Source organism: Pelophylax lessonae (assembly GCF_965119305.1).
Source record: "Pelophylax lessonae genome assembly, chromosome: 1".
Taxonomy (NCBI): Eukaryota; Metazoa; Chordata; class Amphibia; order Anura; family Ranidae; genus Pelophylax; species Pelophylax lessonae.
This window is the reverse complement of record NC_138768.1, coordinates 818,829,153-818,850,219: the sequence shown is the minus strand read 5'-3', so window position 1 is coordinate 818,850,219 and position 21,067 is coordinate 818,829,153.

Below are 21,067 nucleotides of genomic sequence, written 5' to 3'. Positions count from 1 at the left end.
GGGGGGCATCCCCTCCCGCTCCTTCTCAGCCAAATCGGTTGTCATTACAAGACAGCTGACCGTCGGCTATGGACGCCGGTACTGGGGTGATGCCTCTAACTGCAGGCATCACTCCGGTACAGCACTTTCCTCGAATATCGGCAATATCGGTAACCTCCGGGGTCCGATTTAGATAAATAGGGGAAAGTGCATATCGGCCCTCGATATATCAGCATTGCCGAGAATCGGTCGATCCCTAATTGTAACTATACTGTCTCTCTTTATATTGTAAAGCACTGCACGCACTGTCTTCGCTGTATAAATCCTGTATAATAATAAAATCACCCCGTGAAAGTAGACATGTAATATTTGCTTCCGGTCTTCACGCTCCTTTAGAGCTACTGTACATTAACTGAAGTATCTTCAACACCCAACAAACTTCCATAAGTGCCTGTGTACCCCACTGCGCACTGTGGTTCCACCCAATGGCTGTTACACTATATAACCAAAAGTATTGGGACGCTTGCCTTTACACAACATATGTCAAACACAAGGTCCGGGAGCCAAACCCGGCCCTCCAGGCCTTCTCATGTGGCCCTCGCACCCAGTTTTGCAGCTAGAATGTGACAGAACACTCTGCCACCTCAGACTCTCACCCTCTGCTCCCATTTCTAGCTGTCATTGGTAAACACAGAAGCCTTCTGTGTTTACAAGAGACAGCTTTGCTCTCAACGGCTCCTGGGACTAACAGATCCCTGAACACACTTATGGTGGAGACAGATCTTCAGAATCTGAGAGAGAGAACGATCTCCCTGCAAGGTGAGCCAGAGCGGCCTGTACAGGGTGGTGCTAGAGCCAGGCCAGGTAGGAAAGAGAGATGTGAGGAGGTTTGGGGGGGGGTTGTGGTGCCGTACTGCACTCTTTTCTTAGCGCACCCCTACTCTCTGCACTCAATACGTAACTCACTTTTGAACCCTGCATTCTGTACATAGCACACCCTTGAACTTTGCACTCTTTACGTAACATACTCCTGAACCCTGCACTCTGTACATAACACACTCCTAAACTCTGCACTCTGTACATAGCACACCCCTAAACTCTGCACTCTGTACATAGCACACCCCTAAACTCTGCCCTCTGTACATAGCACACCCCTAAACTCTGCCCTCTGTACATAGCACACCCCTAAACTCTGCACTCTGTACATAGCACACCCCTAAACTCTGCACTCTGTACATAGCACACCCCTAAACTCTGCACTCTGTACATAGCACACCCCTAAACTCTGCCCTCTGTACATAGCACACCCCTAAACTCTGCACTCTGTACATAGCACACCCCTAAACTCTGCACTCTGTACATAGCACACCCCTTAACCTTGCACTCTGTACATAGCACACCCCTAAACTCTGCCCTCTGTACATAGCACACCCCTAGACCCTGCGCTCTGTACATAGCACACTCCTAAACTCTGCACTCTGTACATAGCACACTCCTAAACTCTGCACTCTGTACATAGCACACCCCTAAACTCTGCACTCTGTACATAGCACACCCCTAAACTCTGCACTCTGCACATAGCACACTCCTAAACTCTGCACTCTGTACATAGCACACCCCTAAACTCTGCACTCTGTACATAGCACACTCCTAAACTCTGCACTCTGTACATAGCACACCCCTAAACTCTGCACTCTGTACATAGCACACCCTTGAACTTTGCACTCTTTACGTAACATACTCCTGAACCCTGCACTCTGTACATAGCACCCCCCTGAACCCTGCACTCTGTACATAGCACACCCTTGAACTTTGCACTCTTTACATAACATACTCCTGAACCCTGCACTCTGTACATAACACACCCTTAAACCCTACACTGTGTACATAGCACACCCCTACACTCTGCCCTCTGTTCATAGCACACCCTTAAACCCTGCACTCTGTACATAGCACACCCCTAAACTCTGCACTCTGTACATAGCACACCCCTAAACCCTGCACTCTGTACATAGCACACCCATAAACCCTGCACTCTGTACATAGCACACCCCTAAACTTTGCACTCTTTACGTAACATACTCCTGAACCCTGCACTCTGTACATAGCACACCCCTGAACCCTGCACTCTGTACATAGCACACTCCTAAACTCTGCACTCTGTACATAGCACACCCCTAAACTCTGCACTCTGTACATAGCACACTCCTAAACTCTGCACTCTGTACATAGCACACCCCTAAACTCTACACTCTGTACATAGCACACCCTTGAACTTTGGACTCTTTACGTAACATACTCCTGAACCCTGCACTCTGTACATAACACACCCTTAAACCCTGCACTGTGTACATAGCACACCCCTAAACTCTGCCCTCTGTTCATAGCACACCCTTAAACTCTGCACTCTGTACATAGCACACCCCTAAACTCTGAACTCTGTACATAGCACACCCCTAAACCCTGCACTCTGTACATAGCACACCCCTAAACCCTACACTCTGTACATAGCAAACCCCTAAACTCTACACTCTGTAGATAGCAAACCCCTGAACCCTGCACTCTGTACATAGCACACCCCTGAACCCTGCACTCTGAACATAGCACACCCCTGAACCCTGCACTCTGTACATAGCACACCCCTAAACTCTGCACTCTGTACATAGCACACCGCTAAACTCTGCACTCTGTACATAGCACACCCCTGAACCCTGCACTCTGTACATAGCACACCCCTAAACTCTGCACTCTGTACATAGCACACCCCTAAACTCTGCACTCTGTACATAGCACACCCCTAAACTCTGCACTCTGTACATAGCACACCCCTAAACTCTGCACTCTGTACATAGCACACCCCTAAACCCTGCACTCTGTACATAGCACACCCATAAACCCTGCACTCTGTACATAGCACACCCCTAAACTTTGCACTCTTTACGTAACATACTCCTGAACCCTGCACTCTGTACATAGCACACCCCTGAACCCTGCACTCTGTACATAGCACACTCCTAAACTCTGCACTCTGTACATAGCACACCCCTAAACTCTGCACTCTGTACATAGCACACTCCTAAACTCTGCACTCTGTACATAGCACACCCCTAAACTCTACACTCTGTACATAGCACACCCTTGAACTTTGCACTCTTTACGTAACATACTCCTGAACCCTGCACTCTGTACATAGCACCCCCCTGAACCCTGCACTCTGTACATAGCACACCCTTGAACTTTGGACTTTTTACGTAACATACTCCTGAACCCTGCACTCTGTACATAGCACACCCTTGAACTTTGGACTTTTTACGTAACATACTCCTGAACCCTGCACTCTGTACATAACACACCCTTAAACCCTGCACTGTGTACATAGCACACCCCTAAACTCTGCCCTCTGTTCATAGCACACCCTTAAACTCTGCACTCTGTACATAGCACACCCCTAAACTCTGAACTCTGTACATAGCACACCCCTAAACCCTGCACTCTGTACATAGCACACCCCTAAACCCTACACTCTGTACATAGCAAACCCCTAAACTCTACACTCTGTAGATAGCAAACCCCTGAACCCTGCACTCTGTACATAGCACACCCCTGAACCCTGCACTCTGAACATAGCACACCCCTGAACCCTGCACTCTGTACATAGCACACCCCTAAACTCTGCACTCTGTACATAGCACACCGCTAAACTCTGCACTCTGTACATAGCACGCCCCTAAACTCTGCACTCTGTACATAGCACACCCCTGAACCCTGCACTCTGTACATAGCACACCCCTAAACTCTGCACTCTGTACATAGCACACCCCTAAACTCTGCACTCTGTACATAGCACACCCCTAAACCCTGCACTCTGTACATAGCACACCCCTAAACCCTGCACTCTGTACATAGCACACCCCTAAACTCTACACTCTGTAGATAGCAAACCCCTGAACCCTGCACTCTGTACATAGCACACCCCTGAACCCTGCACTCTGAACATAGCACACCCCTGAACCCTGCACTCTGTACATAGCACACCCCTAAACTCTGCACTCTGTACATAGCACACCGCTAAACTCTGCACTCTGTACATAGCACACCCCTAAACTCTGCACTCTGTACATAGCACACCCCTGAACCCTGCACTCTGTACATAGCACACCCCTAAACTCTGCACTCTGTACATAGCACACCCCTAAACCCTGCACTCTGTACATAGCACACCCCTGAACCCTGCACTCTGTACATCGCACACCCCTGAACCCTGCACTCTGTACATAGCACACCCTTGAACTCTGCACTCTGTACATAGTGCACCCCAGATACAACTGGCCCTTTGAGGGCACCCATACTGCTGATCGTGGCCCAAGATGAAATTGAGTTTGGCACCCCTGCTTTACAATCACATGAACTTTAATGGCACCCCAGTCTTAGTCCGCAGGGTTCAATATTGAGTTGGTCCACCCTTTGCAGCTATAACAGCTTCAATTCTCGTGGGAAGGCTGTCCACAAGGTTTAGGAGTGTGTCTATGGGAATGTTTGACCATTCTTTCAGAAGCGCATTAGTGAGGTCAGGCATTGATGTTGGATGAGAAGGCCTGGCTCGCAGTCACCGCTCAAATTCATTCCAAAGGTGTTCTATCGGGTTGAGGTCAGGGCTCTGCGCTTGCAGGAGGAGTTTTCATTCTACTCTGGCTGTCCAATTAGGCTGCAGGACCCCTGACCCTCTTTCTTGACAGTGCTGATTGGCCCTGTGCTGGTCACATGCACTCTTCCAAATAAAAAAAATAAAAAACTTTTTAGCAATACACACCAAACTAAGCATGTGCAGCCTGACTCCAGTAACTCTGTCTTATCCGAACATGTTTTGGGGACAATGCAAGACTAGGAGGATCTGTGTATACAGGATCAAACAGCCTTTTTACACAATGCAGAGGGTTAACCCCTTAGGTTTCACAGTGGGTGTAATAAGCATGCTTTACTGCATATACAGATTGATTTTACTGTTTTGGGTTTAGTAACAGCTTAATGTATGCAGAAGAATCAGAATAAGCAATTTCTGTACAGGAGAATGGGCTATACATCTGTGCATTTCTGAATGTAAGGTTGGAGTTCAGCTTTAAATATATTTCATATCTACATTGTAAAGCGCTGAGCAAACTGTTGGTGCTAAATGAATCCTGTAAGTCAGATAATAATTTTACCATTTTGCAGGCTGTAGGTGAAATCCAGTGCAGTACCAAGAGCTTTGTGATGGGAATTTCTGCAGCTATGGTCCCAGATGTCACCATCATGGGCAACATTTTACTGTTAAAAAGCAAACAGTATCAAAATGCATTTTGTTTAAAGAGACTTTAATAAAAAAAAATTCTTTAAAAATTTTAATCATTTTAAAGATTGTAAACTGTCACGAGCAGGGCCCTCCTAACCCACTTGTCTTGCATTGTATTGTAACTGTATTGTCTCAAGTTTCAAGTGCTTCTTCATACCTTGCCATACCTCCTTAGGTAGTGTGTGGTCACCTGTTGCCTTTGCACCATCCCCAGGCAGCTTAACTCATCAATAAGAAGCAGAAGTTTAATCCAGCACAATTTTACTTCAGATAATTGCAGTACAGAGGATGTTTTTCCAGTTTTATGAAGTGTAAGAAGACAATGACTTTCCTAAGCCGTGTCTCTGCGAAGAACTAACACTGACTAAGGAAACAGGGAGGACCTGAAAATCTGAAAGCTGTAAGTGCTGTTGTATAAATGGACTGGCCACTGGAGTTTTAAGTATTACTAAAGACAAAACTTTTTTTTTTCAGCTTTGGATAGATTAGAGAGGGATTAGAACACCCTATAATGTATGGATTTCTGTCTGTGCTCCTATTAGGGAGGTTCACTCTCTCTATTTGCCCTATTTACCATTATCATCCAAAGTTAAAGTAAAAGAAAATCCCAAAATTTGGTTTGTCCCCAGAACACTAATAGAGGGAAAAATGGGGGACACTAGTTTTGGTAACCTTGGAGGGCCCCAAGGGATTCACGTATTTTTCAGAGATTAATGGCTGGAATACACGGGCCGAATATCACCGATCATTCGACCACCGGCTTATGAAAAAGTGTCCGTTGGTCGAAAACGTTGCCAACATACACAGGCCGAATATCACCCGACCGTTTGACCGCCGACCATCGAAACAGTGCATGCGTGATGATGTTCTACAGATTTTAAATGAACGACCTTAAAGCGGAGTTCCAGCCATTTCACTCACCTGTCCAACGGTCCAGCGATGCGGCCGCCCGAAGCCTCGATCCTTTCCCTCAGCGGCGCTGGCATCATTGTTGTGGGCACCCGGCTGTGACAGTTTGCGGCTTCACAGCCGGGTACCCACTGCGCATGCGCGAGTCGCGCTGCGCGTCTTGATTGGCCGGCAATCTTCTGGGACCTCTGACATGTCCCAGAAGATTGCAGGGAGGGAGGGGGAGAGGAGAACTTCCGTTCAGGGCGCCGCGGCGCTCCGAGCGGAAGTGGAAGCGGGTACCTGTCAAAACTAGGTACCCGCTCCCCCCCCCCCAAAAAAATTACATGCCAAATGTGGCATGTCAGGGAGTTAGAATACCTAAAGCGGAAGTTCCACTTTTGGGTGGAACTCCGCTTTAACACCAACGTATAGAATATCGTTCGTTTCGTTTTTTTCAAACGGGATTTTTCGTTCACAATATCGATATCGGTCACTGATGGCTGGGCATTAACGAGTAGAATATCGGCCGATCCTTCGATGAACGGAAATTTTCGGCCAATTTTCTTATCGTGTATTCCGGCCATTACTCTCACTTCTTTGTTTGGCTATGGCCCAGGAAGGCCCCCAATCGGACACAGATGGCAAAAAGAAAAACCTGACAGGTTATAACTAGGGATGGGCGAACGTTTTGGCCCGAGCATGAGTTCGGACCGAACATTTGCATGTGCAGGGTGTTCGTCCAGACAAACACCCAGCAATGTACAGTGCATTCTGCTCCTTGATTGGGCGAAGCCTTGCCCAATCAGGGCGCAGTGTAAGCTGCGGCGTCCTTAACAACCAATGAGTCATCAGCTGTAAATGGTTTTCCCCTCTGACAGCTAAATATATAAAAAAAAAACGTGCTGGTAAAAAAAACAAAGAAAAAAAACGGCATGGAATCCTCCTCCCAGTCCATACCAGGCCCTTCGGGTGAGGTCAGAAGGGGGTGGTGGCACCAGGTGATGTAGACGAGTGGCCCCGCCCCTTGCCTATATAAGAACTGAGCAGGCAGACAGCGGGAGGCGAGAGCGTTTCACATTTTTTTCATTTTTTGGGTCCAGTGGACACCGTGATTGACGATGAATTTACATTGAGGGACTTTCTTGTGGTATTACTTTTTGACATTTTTCGGTGAATGGGTAGGGGTATGATGTACCCCTACCCATTCACTTGGGGGGGCCCAGAAAAAGCACCCTCCTCCCCGCAAGTTGAAGGCATGTGGTTTGGTATGGTTCAGGAAGGGAGGAGCCGCTCTCTCGTCCCCTCCCCTTTCCTGACCTGCCAACTGCATGCTTGGATAAGGGTCTGATATGGATTCTGGGGGGGGGACCCCATGCCATTTGTTTTTTTTAAATTTGGCATGGGATTACTCTTAAAATACAAACCAGACCTGGAGGGCCTGGTATGGACTTGAGGGGGGAGGGGGGAATGCCCTTTCTTTCTTTTCTTTTTTTCAATAGCCGGGTGCCGGCAATTCTAACCAGGAGTCATTTTATTGGGATTTGACTCGTTTTTTTTTTTTTTTTAGAAATGTCATGTTTGCTGTAGCATGTTTTATGCATGCTACAGATACATCACTTTACAGGCACAATAAGGGGACCCCCCAGGCACTATATTTAAAGGAGTTTTTCCTTTTTATTGTTGCACTTTAAGCATAAATAAAATTACTGCTCATGAAAAAGCAATAGTTTTTTTTATATATTTTTTTTATTGATGTGTAGCACCCTCAAAGGTAGGTGCTAGGTAAAGTATAGTGGGCATTGTCTGCTTATCAGCAGGGCCATGATTTTCAGCTAGGCTGGGATGGTGTTCCATGGTGTGCCTGTTGTGTTGGGGAGTCTCCCCACTGTATCCCAATGAGGGCTCTCATTGGGCAGTGGAGGAAACCTGACCAATAGCACACCAGGGCTTGTATCCATCTTGGAAGGGCAGATTCTGCCGCAGAGCATTCTGGGAGAGGATATAAATCTGTGGCAGATTGTCTTTGGTGGGAAGCAGAGTCCCAGGAGGGAGGGTACGGCTGTCTCTCCTCCTGACAGGAAGAATCGGGTATCCCAGGCAGCTTGCCTGAGGGGATACAGGGCTGAGCTGAGCTGCAGAGAGGATCCAGTGTGCTTAGGACCAGCGGAGCTGAGAGGGGACGAGTTTCAGGAAAGCATTACCAGTCAAGAGTACTGCAAACTGCCCCTGGGGGTCTGCCTAGAGAGAGGGCACCACTCCGGTGAAGGTCAGAGAGATCCAGGAGTTAGCTAGCCGGTGCAGGAGCAGAGTAAAGGGAGTGCCAGTGTTGACCCTGAAGAGCAAAAAGGGGTGCCAGTGATGTTTTTAGCTATCTGTAAGGGGGATTCTTCCCACTGACCATCACACTAATGTAGAGTTACCTGTAGATATAGTAATTATTAGCATGGGTTCCCTGAGACCGGAAAGTTATGGTGTGAATACACGATTAGAATATCGCCGATCATTCGACCACCGACTTTTGAAAAAGTATTTGTCGGTCGAAAACGTTGCTAACATACACGGTCTGAATATCGCCCGACCGTTGCCCGCCGACCATCGAAACAGTGTTCGTCGGTCGAAAACGTTGCCAACATTAACATATTATACAGATTTAAACTGAACGACCTCAACACCAACGTATAGAATATCGTTCTTTCGCAAACGAGACAACAGAATTTTTCGTGTTTTTCAAACTGTATTTTTCATTCTCAATATCGATATCGCTCATTGATGGCTGGGCATTAACGAGTAGAATATCGGCCGATCGCTGAACAGAAATTTGCGGCCGATTTTCTTATCGTGTATTCCAGCCATTACTCTTTGTTCCTCCTTGAAAGTTACTCCCAGAGGTACTTCTTTGCTGAAAAGGTTGAGAAAGGCTGATCTAACCAAAAAAGGATGCTCACAGGAGGAGAGTGATGACCTCATCAATGTGCTGCTGCTCTGGGGCAGGTCCTAGACCTTGCTGTATTGCTTCACTGCAGTGTAGACAGCAGAGAGGTCCACTCCTTTGCTGTGTTACCTGGCAGGTTTTCGTGGATCACAAGATTGGCTGAACGGATTTACTAATTGATGAGCACAGTTCATAAAAAAGGGTTTATTTATACAGTCGAGGGTACTCACTTTATTATAGAAGAGACAGGCATACACCGCATCAGGATCTACTGTACATGCGTGATAATGTTACAAATAAGGATATGGATGAAGGATGTATATATATCAAGTACTGTAGTGGTGTGCCCCTTTATCCAGATGCATGTGCAAGTCCCTTTAACTCGATTCCCCACAATCCTATGGGCTCCCAGCATCCCCTGAGTTCCAGGACACGCCCAGGGAGTATAAATGCCAGCTCCGCCCAGCTTCCTGTGCTCAGAGAGATCCTGCCTGATGTGACAGCAGTCACTGGGCAAGTGAGCTGTCCCCAGGTGCTGGGTCCTTATCTGCCAAGTCTGGTGTGCGGGCCACCAGCAGTGAGCACAAGAGCACGCAGCATCTGTCCAAGCCCCAGTCACTGGAGAGGACTCTGTTACAGTCCATGTGGAGAAGCTGTCCAAGCAGTGGGTTGGTCCTATCTAAGGCCCCCAGAGCCTCCTGACCGAAGTCAGCATCAGCAGTGCCTGTGTGAAGTCTATGCCAGCAGAAAATCCCCTCAGCTCACAGTCTGCTGAAAGAACGATCAATCTCTTGGAACACGTGAGAATCTTCAGTTCTTTATCCTATCAGTAAACTGAACTCAGAACACTCTGCTGCCATCTAGTGGCCATTACTAGAACTGCAATAGAATTGTTTTCACCCTTCCTCTTATTGCTGTTTTGTACTGCAAACCCCTGTTCACACGATCTCCTGTGTAATCTACGTTCCACATTGTTAAGTAAAGTAGAAATTGCACATCACCACTGGTCTGATCATTTGGCTGATACCGTTACATAACAGTACTATATCGTGTATTTTATATTTTTCAGCAACAATACTCGACTGCACTCTACAAATCCCTGAGGAAGCCTTTAGTGTGCCAAAAGCATCGCCCCGAGACACTCCCTCTCTTCTTTACACTGTAATACATGATACTGATTTTGCTGACATGTTGTTTTTGAATTGCATTGTGTATGACAATGTTTATCAGGGCAGTTGCCTCGCTATCAAGGGTTACAATACTAAATATGGTTTGCTGAACTACTTTCATGTCTTTAGGGGACTGTTTACCCCACTTACCATTTTTTAAGAATTTGTAATAAAATGTATAACTTTTAAAGAATGAAAGTGTATTTGCAAATTTATTTTGAGAAAAGGATTCAACACCTTTAAAATCCTTGTTCTATCCTAAATGTTTTTTTCTACAAGGTCATGAAGAAGGTCCACCCAACGCATTTCATAGCCAAAGAACCTCTTCAGGGGACAGGAGAGACTCCTAGACTAACATAATCCAGATAATTACAGAAGGAGAGTGATGACCTTGTCAATGGGCTGCTTCTCTGGGGAGGGTTCTAGACCAGGCTGTATTGCTTCACTGCAGTGTAGGCTGCAGGGAGCTCCACTTCTTGGCTGTGCTATCTGACAGGATTTCCTGGATCACAAGACTGGTTGAACAGATTTACTATTTGTGGGGCACAGTTCATATAAAAGTGTTTATACAGTCGAGGGTACTACTCTCTATATTACAGAAGAGACAGGCAAACATCAGGATCGGCATGCGTGTCATGAATAAGCTCCGCCCAATGTGTTTCATTGCCAAGGAGCATCTTCAGGGAACAGAAGAGACCCCTGGTCTAACATAATCAAGATGCTTATGGGAGGAAAGGGATAACCTTATCAATTTTCTGCTTCTCTGGGGTGGGTGCTAGACCAGGCACGTCTCATATAAGAGTGATTAATTATACAGTCCAGGGTACTCACTATATTATAGAAGAGACAGGCAAACACTGGTGCATTGGGATCGGCATGTGTGATAATGTCACAAATAAGCTCTGCCCAACGCATTTCTTTGCCAAGCAACGTCTTCAGGGGACAGGAGAGACTCCTGGTCCTCACATAAACCAGGTACTTATAGAAGGAGAGTGATGACCTCATCAATGTGTTCGGGGGGGGGGGGAATCCTAGACCATCAATGTGTTCTGCTGTTCTGGGGGGGTCCTAGACCAGGCTGTATTGCTTAACTACAATGTAGACTGCAGAGTGGTCCACTCCTTGGCTAATCGTTGGGCACACTTCTAATAAAAGTATTTATTTTTTACAGTCCAGGGTACTCACTATATTATAAAAGAGACAGGCAAACACCGGCACTGCGGAATTGACATGGGCATGCGTGATGATGTCACGAATAAGCTCCCCCCAAACGCATTCTATTGCCAAGCAACATCTTCAGGGAACGGAAGAGACTCCTGGTCTAAAATAATTAAGATACTTATAGGGGGAGAGTGATGACCTCATCAATGTGCTGCTGCTCTGGGGCGGGTCCTAGACCAGGCTGTATTTCTTCACTGCAGTGTAGGCTGCAGGGTGGTCCACTCCCTGGCCGTGCTACCTGCCAGGATTTCCTAGATCACATGACTGGCTGAACAGATTTACTAATCGTTTGGCACAGTTCACTTGTATCAATTGTGTGTTTAGCTGTTTTCTTGAAGCACAAGCCTGGGAAAACACAGCTGCAGGAAGCACAGCATGCTTATTATAACCGAGCTAACAAACACATTCCCATTTGTGCCAAAAGCAAACGCCTTGCCTGTCTATCCATTTGCCCAGCCCTGCCTGTATAGTCAAACAATAGGTAGGCTCCTTCCATCTTGTTTTTTTACCCTCAGCATACCGGCCCCATTCCACTCCTTCCTAGGAGGACATTCCGCAGGACTTCCTTAATCTTCTGCCACTAATCTCCGTTCTTCCATCATCCCGCAGGTCTCAGCCGTTTGACATTTTCCTTTTAATTTTGTCAATTAAAAAGAAAAAACCTCTGAACGGGGAACCAAACCTGTAATGATCTTTCTTCAATGTGGTCTTTATATTCCTCCTTCTGCTGGACACTTGTAAAGGAAATCTTTGTTTTCTTTGGCAATGGCCCTCATTGCCAATTACTATTCTGAAATTATTGCTCATTTTGTGCTCAGCGTAATACAATAGTATCTTTTTCCTATGCTGTAAATGACATCCGGTGGAGCTGGCCCCATGCCTGTAATTCCATTTATTACACAAAATTTTCCCAAATCGGTTACCTCCTGGCTGCGAGCTTTAATCAGACTTCAAACCCCTTCCTCCTGCTGCGGTTCTGAGAAGTCCAAAGTTTACTACTTAGGGAGAAAAATATCCTTTAATGAGGAACCTTCACCTGTATGCTGCCCCGGAAGGACACTGTAACTTAAAACTAAACTCCAGACAAAATAACAAGATAAAACATGAATAGCCATTGAAACTATAAAATAACAAAAGTCGTTTTTGCTGCTGTATTCACCTTCAATCCATAGATTTACACCACAGTACTTTCTCTGGCATTAGACGTCCTCAGTCTGATGGACAGCAACATTTAATCCACTTCCTCTGAGTCCAGGTCATCCTGGATCTGCCCCCAGCCTGTGATTGGTTAGTGTAAGGTGAAGCTGCATAGTGATGGGACTATCTCTCTGTCACCTTACTCTCTCCTCCTATCAGAATGCTTCTTGTCAGCATAACTGATTGACTACTTGTGCTACTTCCCCTTCTCTTAGTCTGGGCTCTGCTTTACAGGGGTTTGCAAAAGGCAGATACCAGGTCAAATTCAGGCACTCGATTACATTTAAAAATAGTTCATTTGTTCCCGATTTGCTCCCCTCTCTGCTAATTAATATGAAAGTGTGATTTGTATATTATTATACTGTGCAGATAAGGCTACATGTACATTTACATTTATTGATGTATTGATTATTTAGGGGATCTTATTGTATTTTTCTAGAAGGTGTGTGTATATATATATATATATATATATATATATAATTATATATATTTCTTGAACAATTCTGTCCCACATCCGGATCCTGAGGAAGCCCAGACTGTGGGTGAAACGCGTTGATCCACTGCACTGTAGAATGTGTTGTATTATGTGATACACCTTCTGTACGCTGTATCTTCATGTGCTGATTTTATTACTTTGTCTCCAATAAAATTTATATATATATTTTTTAGAACTTGTGCTTTTGTGAGATTTTTTCTTCCTCGTCTGTATTTCCCTTGCCAGACTTGGTATACTTTTAGATTTACTACATTTAAAATACTCTTATGTATTCATGATTCCATAGTCTGTTTAAAGCAGTGTTAAAGTGATACTAAAGTCTTAGGGTTTTTTTGATTAAAAATAACAAGCATGTCATACTTATCCGCTCTGTGCAGTGGTTTTGCATAGAGCAGCCCAGATCTTCCTCTTCTCTTTGTCACTCCTGGCCCCTCCCTCTTTTTGGGTGCCCCCACAGCAAGCAGCTTGCTATGTGGGCACCTGAGCCAAGCCGCAGTTCCCTGTGTCCATTCAGATACAGAGCTGCAGCCCAGCCCCGCCCCCTCTCTCTCTCCTCATTCGTTCGCTGACTATGATTGACAGCAGCAGGAGCCAATGGCGCTTCGCTGCTGTCTCAGCCAATGAGGAGGGGAGTCCCGGACAGCCGAGTCTCTTGTGAAACATCGCTGGATCTAGATGGGGCTCAGGTAAGTATTAGGGTGACTGCTGCACACAGGCTTTTTATCTTAAAGTAATAAAATGCATTATGATAAAAAAAAAAAAAAAACTTCTGCCTTTACAACCACTTTAAACCCAGCAGCAATCATTTTATTATATTGCAGCTTACCAAGTTTCAGATGTGATGTCTGCATTCGTTTTCTTTTTTAGGCTTTCTGTCTTCTATTTTTATCTGGTGATTCTGGTGATTCCGCCAACAAGTCTGTTGTTTTTCAAAAGCACAAGCTCTCCAACAGAATGTATCAGTTTTACATGGATGAGACAAACCATCAATGGCCCCTTTCACACGAGGGGGTCAATCGGATCTGGCTGTCCCTTTTTCAGGTGGACCCGGTCAGACCCTCCATTCTCCTCTTTGGGTAGTCAGATGTAAACACACTTGTGATTACAACCAGCTACCTCCGATCCGATCAAGTCAGGCAAAAACAAATGGAAGGAGATCCGCTCCCCTCCATCTGGCCGGATCGGATCAGAAGGCAGTCAGGTGTAAATGGACAGCTGATCCGTTTACTCTCAACTGGCCATAGAGCAGAGCGGGCTGTGTCCATGTCTGCTCTGCATAAGTGACTCAGACAAGGGCCTGTCATCCGCCTGCCCTCCGCTCAGCTCAGCAGAGAATCAGCGCTCAGATCCACTGCTCAACAATAAGTATGAGTTGGAGTTTGGCTTCCATTTGATTTGTTTGTGTAATTAAATCTTTTATACATTTATCACTATCATTCCCCCCAGACTGACAATGCTACTTTCTGCTGTGCCCCTGTGCTCCTTCATCCAGAGGGGGCACTCTAATACAGGAGGTGTGTTACTGGCCAGATCACCAGGTGAAAACAGAGGGGGGAAAGACTTAAAAAAAGAAAACTAATGCAGCCACCTCTAATGACTGGTAAGGTGCAATATATTAAATTTTTGGTTTTGGGTTTAATACCGCATTCATTTGTGTCTTTCATATCTGCATAGAGTTCTGCTTAAGCCCTGATTCACCCCAGTGGGCCACTATTTCAGAGTGATTTCAAAGCCGCAGATCGGTGCGATTTGGACCTCCAATTTCACTGCAGTTTGCGACTTCATTTAACCACTTCTGGACCGAAAGATTTTACCCCCTTAATGACCAGGTTATTTTTTGCAGTTCAGCACTGCATTATTTTAACTGACAATTGCGCCGCTGTACCCAAAAAAAAACGGGTGTTAATTTTTTTCTAACAAATAGAGCTTTCTTTTGGTGGTATTTGATCACCTGTGCGATTTCTATTTTTTGTGCTATAAACAAAAAAAGAGCGCCAATTCTGAAAAAAAAAAAAAAAAACAATATTTCTCACTTTCTGCTATATAACATTCCCCTCCCAAAAAAATAAATAAATAAAAATCAAATTTTTTCATCATTTTCGGATCGCTCTCACGGACCGCCGCACAGATACGGTGATTCATGGGAACCTGCCGACCTGCTGCCGTATAAATGCGGCGGCTGGTTGGCAAGTGGTTAACAGAAGTCAATGCAAGTCGCAATGAAATCGCAAAAAAAGTAGCACAGGAACCTTTTTCAAAGTCACAATGATTTGAAGAGTTTTATTGCTGGCAATGGGGTGTGACTTGTCATGCAACTTTGAACTGTCAAATCGCATTACAAATCGCACTGGTGTGAACCAAGGTTTAAAGCTAAACTGCAGGCAGATATCACATTCATACAGCCATGTATTCATTATTTTTTTTAAATTTAAGCAGGATAGGTATTTCAATTTTGACTTGGTATCAGTGTGGGAGGGGTTTACTGCGCCCATGCACATAGGGTAACTTTTGCGCGGCGTGCCCTCATCGGTGCCCGGGACTAGGTGGAGACCGCGGCCATGTGAGGAATCGAACATTAAGGCAGTTCCCTGGCTTAGAGATGAGCTTTCACTGTGTGCAGCAATAAAATACAGAGTTCCTCTGAAAAGCGACTTGTCCCATGTCACTACACACTGTACTTGTATGCTGCATTAGGAGGGACGTGCTGAGCCCGCGCCCACTCCACCAGTCCAGTGTACCTCAGTTACCTCACTCCCAGTAACAGAATGGGGTCCTGCTGAGCACATAGTGTGGATCACATGCATGCTCATTAAATCTTTTCCTTCCTGGGTCTGGTGATCAGGACTAGTATCTCCATAATGCTAGTCTGCTCCTGATGACCAGGGGGGACTAATTGCTGGGGAGGGAGCCAGAGCACGACCCCCTCGCTACCGGAGGGCCTGTTACCTAACCTGGTACCACTCCAAATGACTGATTGCTTGTAGCGTGTTCCTTCACTGGGTTACCCACAGCAACCACACTCATCTTCCTTGACTTGCTGAGTTAACCATTGTTGCTTTTACAGACCCAGATTCCTTGGGATATGCCAGAACCCAGCATGCACCCTTTTGAATAACTTCAGACCAGGCTCAAAGCAGTTGAAACAACTTTATTGTAAACTGCATGGTGGTTACAACAGAGCAAAACATCCTTTCCCTAACTAAACCCAACTGTGGCTGCCCCAGCATGCCTGCACAGGTAGGGTCCTTATGGGCGAAGTCCATAGATTGAAAATCCAGAAAGGTAGTGCCCGTAATAATGGTGTCCCAACGAGTCAGCATTGACAATAGCAGATAATAAGTCCCAGTAGGGCTGCCACCTCATCCCTTTAAAACTGAACACATATTAATTACACAGGTTCTGTGGCTGATTAAGGTGGTAATTAAATTCACTTAGTGCCTTTTCTGCGTTAAATTTGCTCCAGAACCTGTGTAATAAATATGTGTTCTGTTTTAAAGGGATGAGGTGGCAACCCTAAGTCCCAGCCAACCTCTTCTTCTCTCTCTTTGTCTGTAACTCTTGCCCCCCGGAGATCCAGAAACCCCTCTCCCTTTTGTAACACACAGGATGGAAGTCCGGACCCCAGAAAGCCTATGAACTTAGTCTGGGGAAGGCAGTAAAAACATTAACCCCTTTCCCCTGACTTAGACAGCCAACGCTGACTATCTCACAGCAACCTGCTTACATCAGCATTTACAAACCCCTTTACAGCAGGGCTTAGACTGGGAAAAGGAAAGAAGAACAAAAAACACTGCCAGACGAGTCTGTTCTGTGGCAGGACTGCATGCACAGGAATACTAATATCTTATACTGTCTGTGTTTATCTGCTTTCCTAGAATTAAGCTTTAAGGGAAATCTGTCTAAAAGGCAATATGTGAGCTGGTATTTCTTGCCTGCAATATGCTTAAATAAGGGAGAGAAGTGTTAGTTTACGGGTTCTGGTTGGTAAGTACCGGTGCAGACATCCCCCCTTACATTGGAGGTCAATGGGAAAAATGGCCCTTATATTGGTGATCAGTGGGTAGACTGTACTGTACCTTAGATTGGTGGTTGGTAGTGATGTCGCGAACCTAAAATTCGCCGTTTGCGAACGGCGAACGCGAACATCGGCAAATGTTCGCGAACCGGGCGAACCGCCATAGAGTTCAATAGGCAGGTGAATTTTAAAACACACAGGGACTCTTTCTGGCCACAATAGTGATGGAAAAGTTGTTTCAAGGGGACTAACACCTGGACTGTGGCATGCCGGAGGGGGATCCATGGCAAAACTCCCATGGAAAATTACGTAGTTGACGCAGAGTCGGGTTTTGATCCATAAAGGGCATAAATCACCTAACATTCCTAAATTGTTTGGAATAACGTGCTTTAAAACATCCAGTGTGTGAATACGATCAGGTATGATGTTTTATCGGTCAAGTAGTGTAAGGGTTACGCCCGCTTCACAGTGACAGACCAAACTCTGACAGACCAAACTCCCCGTTTAACAACAGTCAGTCAGTCCATTTGCACAACCGCAAACTCCCCATTTGCACAAGGTTGGATACCAAGCTAGCCATGTCCCGTTCCTTGTCCTCACTGACATCATTGAAGGTCTCTTCCTCCACCCAGCCACGTACAACACCAAGGGTCCCCGAAAGGTGAGAAAAAGCCCCCTGGGACGCCTGCTGTGGCTGGTATTCCACCTCCTCAAAGCCAACATCCTCCTCTTCTTCAGACTCCTCTCTCTGCGTTGCCACAGGTCCAGCAATTGACAACGACAAGGCTGCTTCTGGTGGTGATGAGGACCACAACTCTTCCTCTTCATGCTCATCTACAGCCTGATCCAGTACTCTTCGCAGGGCACGCTCCAGAAAAAAAGCATATGGGATGAGGTCGATGATGTTGCCTTGGGTTCGACTGACCACCAGGGTTGTCACCTCCGCAAAAGGAAAGGACGCATGCGCCTACAGCCATTGTTCATGAGCATTCAGTAACGCGGCCAAAAAATACCCAGCTCCGCAGAAAGAATGAAAGAAAATGAATGTTTTTATCCTGCGGATCGCTTTTGGTCTGTACACAATGAAGCAACGACCTTATCATCTGGGGTGTGCCAACACAATTCTAGAGGTGATCGCTTCATTGTGATACGCAAGCCCCTTCACCACGACAAGGTAGCGATCACGAAGGAAAATTGACACATGTATGTGCCTTTTTTTTTGTTTTTTGTTTTTTTTGCAGCCACAGTGTAGCACCAGAGGCCAGAAAAATTAGGCATGTACACATGCATGAAAAAGTAGGTATTGTTGCAGCAGCTGCTGTAGCAGCGGCCTGAAAAATTGAGGTTTTCAAGGCAGAAAGTGCACTAAAACATTGCGGCTTGAACCGTAGTTGGTGGCGGAGACGTCACGTAAGTCATCCGGCATGCAGAGAATGATTATATACAGCAGCGTGTGGACCATTTTTAGGCCAAGGCATCTCAGTCATCACCAGGCCTTTTTTTGTCAAATGCATCCCCCACTGTCAGTCCCTTAGGGATCCATGCCTCATTCATCTTAATAAACGTGAGGTAATCAAGACTTTTTTGACCAAGGCGACTTCTCTTCTCAGTGACAATACCTCCTGCTGCGCTGAAGATCCTTTCTGACAGCACACTTGAAGCGGGGCAGGCCAGAAGTTCAATGGCAAATTGGGATAGCTCAGGCCACAGGTCAAGCCTGCACACCCAGTAGTCAAGGGGTTCATCGCTCCTCAGAGTGTCGATATCTGCAGTTAAGGCAAGGTAGTCTGCTACCTGTCGGTCGAGTCGTTCTCTGAGGGTGGACCCCGAAGGGCTGTGGCGATGCATAGGACTAAAAAAGCTCCGCATGTTCTCCAGCAACAAGACGTCTGTAAAGCGTCCTGTCCTTGCCGGCGTGGTTGTGGTGGTAGGAGGAGGATTACTTTCACCTCTTCCCCTGTTGGATTCCCGTTGTGCTGTGACATCACCCTTATATGCTGTGTAAAGCATACTTTTCAACTTATTTTGTAGCTGCTGCATCCTTTGCGACTGCCGGTAATTGGGTAACATATCAGAGACTTTCTGCTTATACCGGGGGTCTAGTAGTGTGGCCACCCAGTACAGGTCGTTCTCCTTCAGCCTTTTTATACGAGGGTCCCTCAACAGGCATGACAGCATGAAAGACCCCATTTGCACAAGGTTGGATGCCGAGCTACTCATGTCTAATTCCTCATCCTCACTGATGTCATTGAAGGTGTGTTCTTCCCCCCAGCCACGTACAACACCACGGGTACCAGATAGGTGACAACGAGCACCCTGGGATGCCTGCTGTGGTTGGTGTTCCTCCTCCTCAAAGCCACATTCCTCCTCTGACTCCTCTTCCTCACACTCCTCTTCCAGTGTTGCCGCAGGTCCAGCAAGCGATGGTAAGGCTGTTTCTGGTGGTGGTGATGGTGACCACAACTCTTCCTCTTCCTCTTCACGCTCATCTACGGCCTGATCCAGCACTCTTCGCAGGGCACGCTCCAGGAAAAAAACATATGGGATGATGTCGCTGATGGTGCCTTCGGTGCGACTCACTAGGTTTGTCACCTCCTCAAAAGGACGCATAAGCCTACAGGCATTGCGCATGAGCATCCAGTAACGTGGCAAAAAAATACCCAGCTCCGCAGAGGCTGTCCTAGCATCCCGGTCATACAAATACTCGTTGACCGCTTTTTCTTGTTGGAGCAGGCGGTCGAACATTAGCAGTGTTGAATTCCAACGTGTCAGGCTGTCGCAAATCAAGCGCCTCACTGGCATGTTGTTTCGCCGCTGAATATCTGCAAAGTGCGCCATGGCCGTGTAGGAACGCCTGAAATGGCCACACACCTTCCTGGCCTGCTTGAGGACGTCCTGTAAGCCTGGGTACTTCTGCACAAAACGTTGCACAATCAGATTCAACACATGTGCCATGCACGGCACATGTGTCAACTTGCCCAAATTCAATGCCGCCAACAAATTGCTGCCGTTGTCACACACCACTTTGCCGATCTCCAGTTGGTGCGGGGTCAGCCACTGATCCACCTGTTTTTCACTCAGGGCGGACAGTAGTGCTGGTCCAGTGTGACTCTCTGCTTTCAGGCAAGTCAACCCCAAGACAGCGTGACACTGTCGTATCCGGCATGTGGAATAGCCCCTGGGGAGCTGGGGGGGTGCAGTTGGTGTGGAGCAAGACGCAACAGCAGAAGAGGACTCAGCCGAGGAGGTTAGCAAAGAGGATGGAGTAGGAGGAGTAGAGGAGGTGGCAGCAGGCCTGCCTGCAAGTCGTGGCGGTGTCACCAACTCCTCTGCAGCAGAGCCACGCATTCCATGCTTGGCAGCCGCCAGCAGGTTTACCCAATGCGCAGTGTAAGTGATATACCTGCCCTGACCGTGCTTTGCAGACCAGCTATCAGTGGTCAGATGGACCCTTGCCCCAACACTGTGTGCCAGACGTGACATGATTTCCTTTTCCACAATAGAGTACAGGTTGGGGATTGCCTTTTGTGAAAAATAAATTCGGCCGGGTACCTTCCACTGCGGTGTCCCAATAGCGACAAATTTTTTGAAGGCCTCAGACTCCACCAGCTTGTATGGTAAAAGCTGGCGGGCTAAGAGTTCCGACAAGCCAGCTGTCAGACGCCGGGCAAGGGGGTGACTCTGTGAGATTGGCTTCTTACGCTCAAACATTTCCTTGACAGACACCTGACTGTGGGCAGGTGAGCAGGAACTGCTGAAGGTGAGAGGCGGAGGGGAGGGTTGTTGATAGGGGGCATGGAGGACAGCAGTGGTTGACGTGGCTGAAGATGCTGGACCA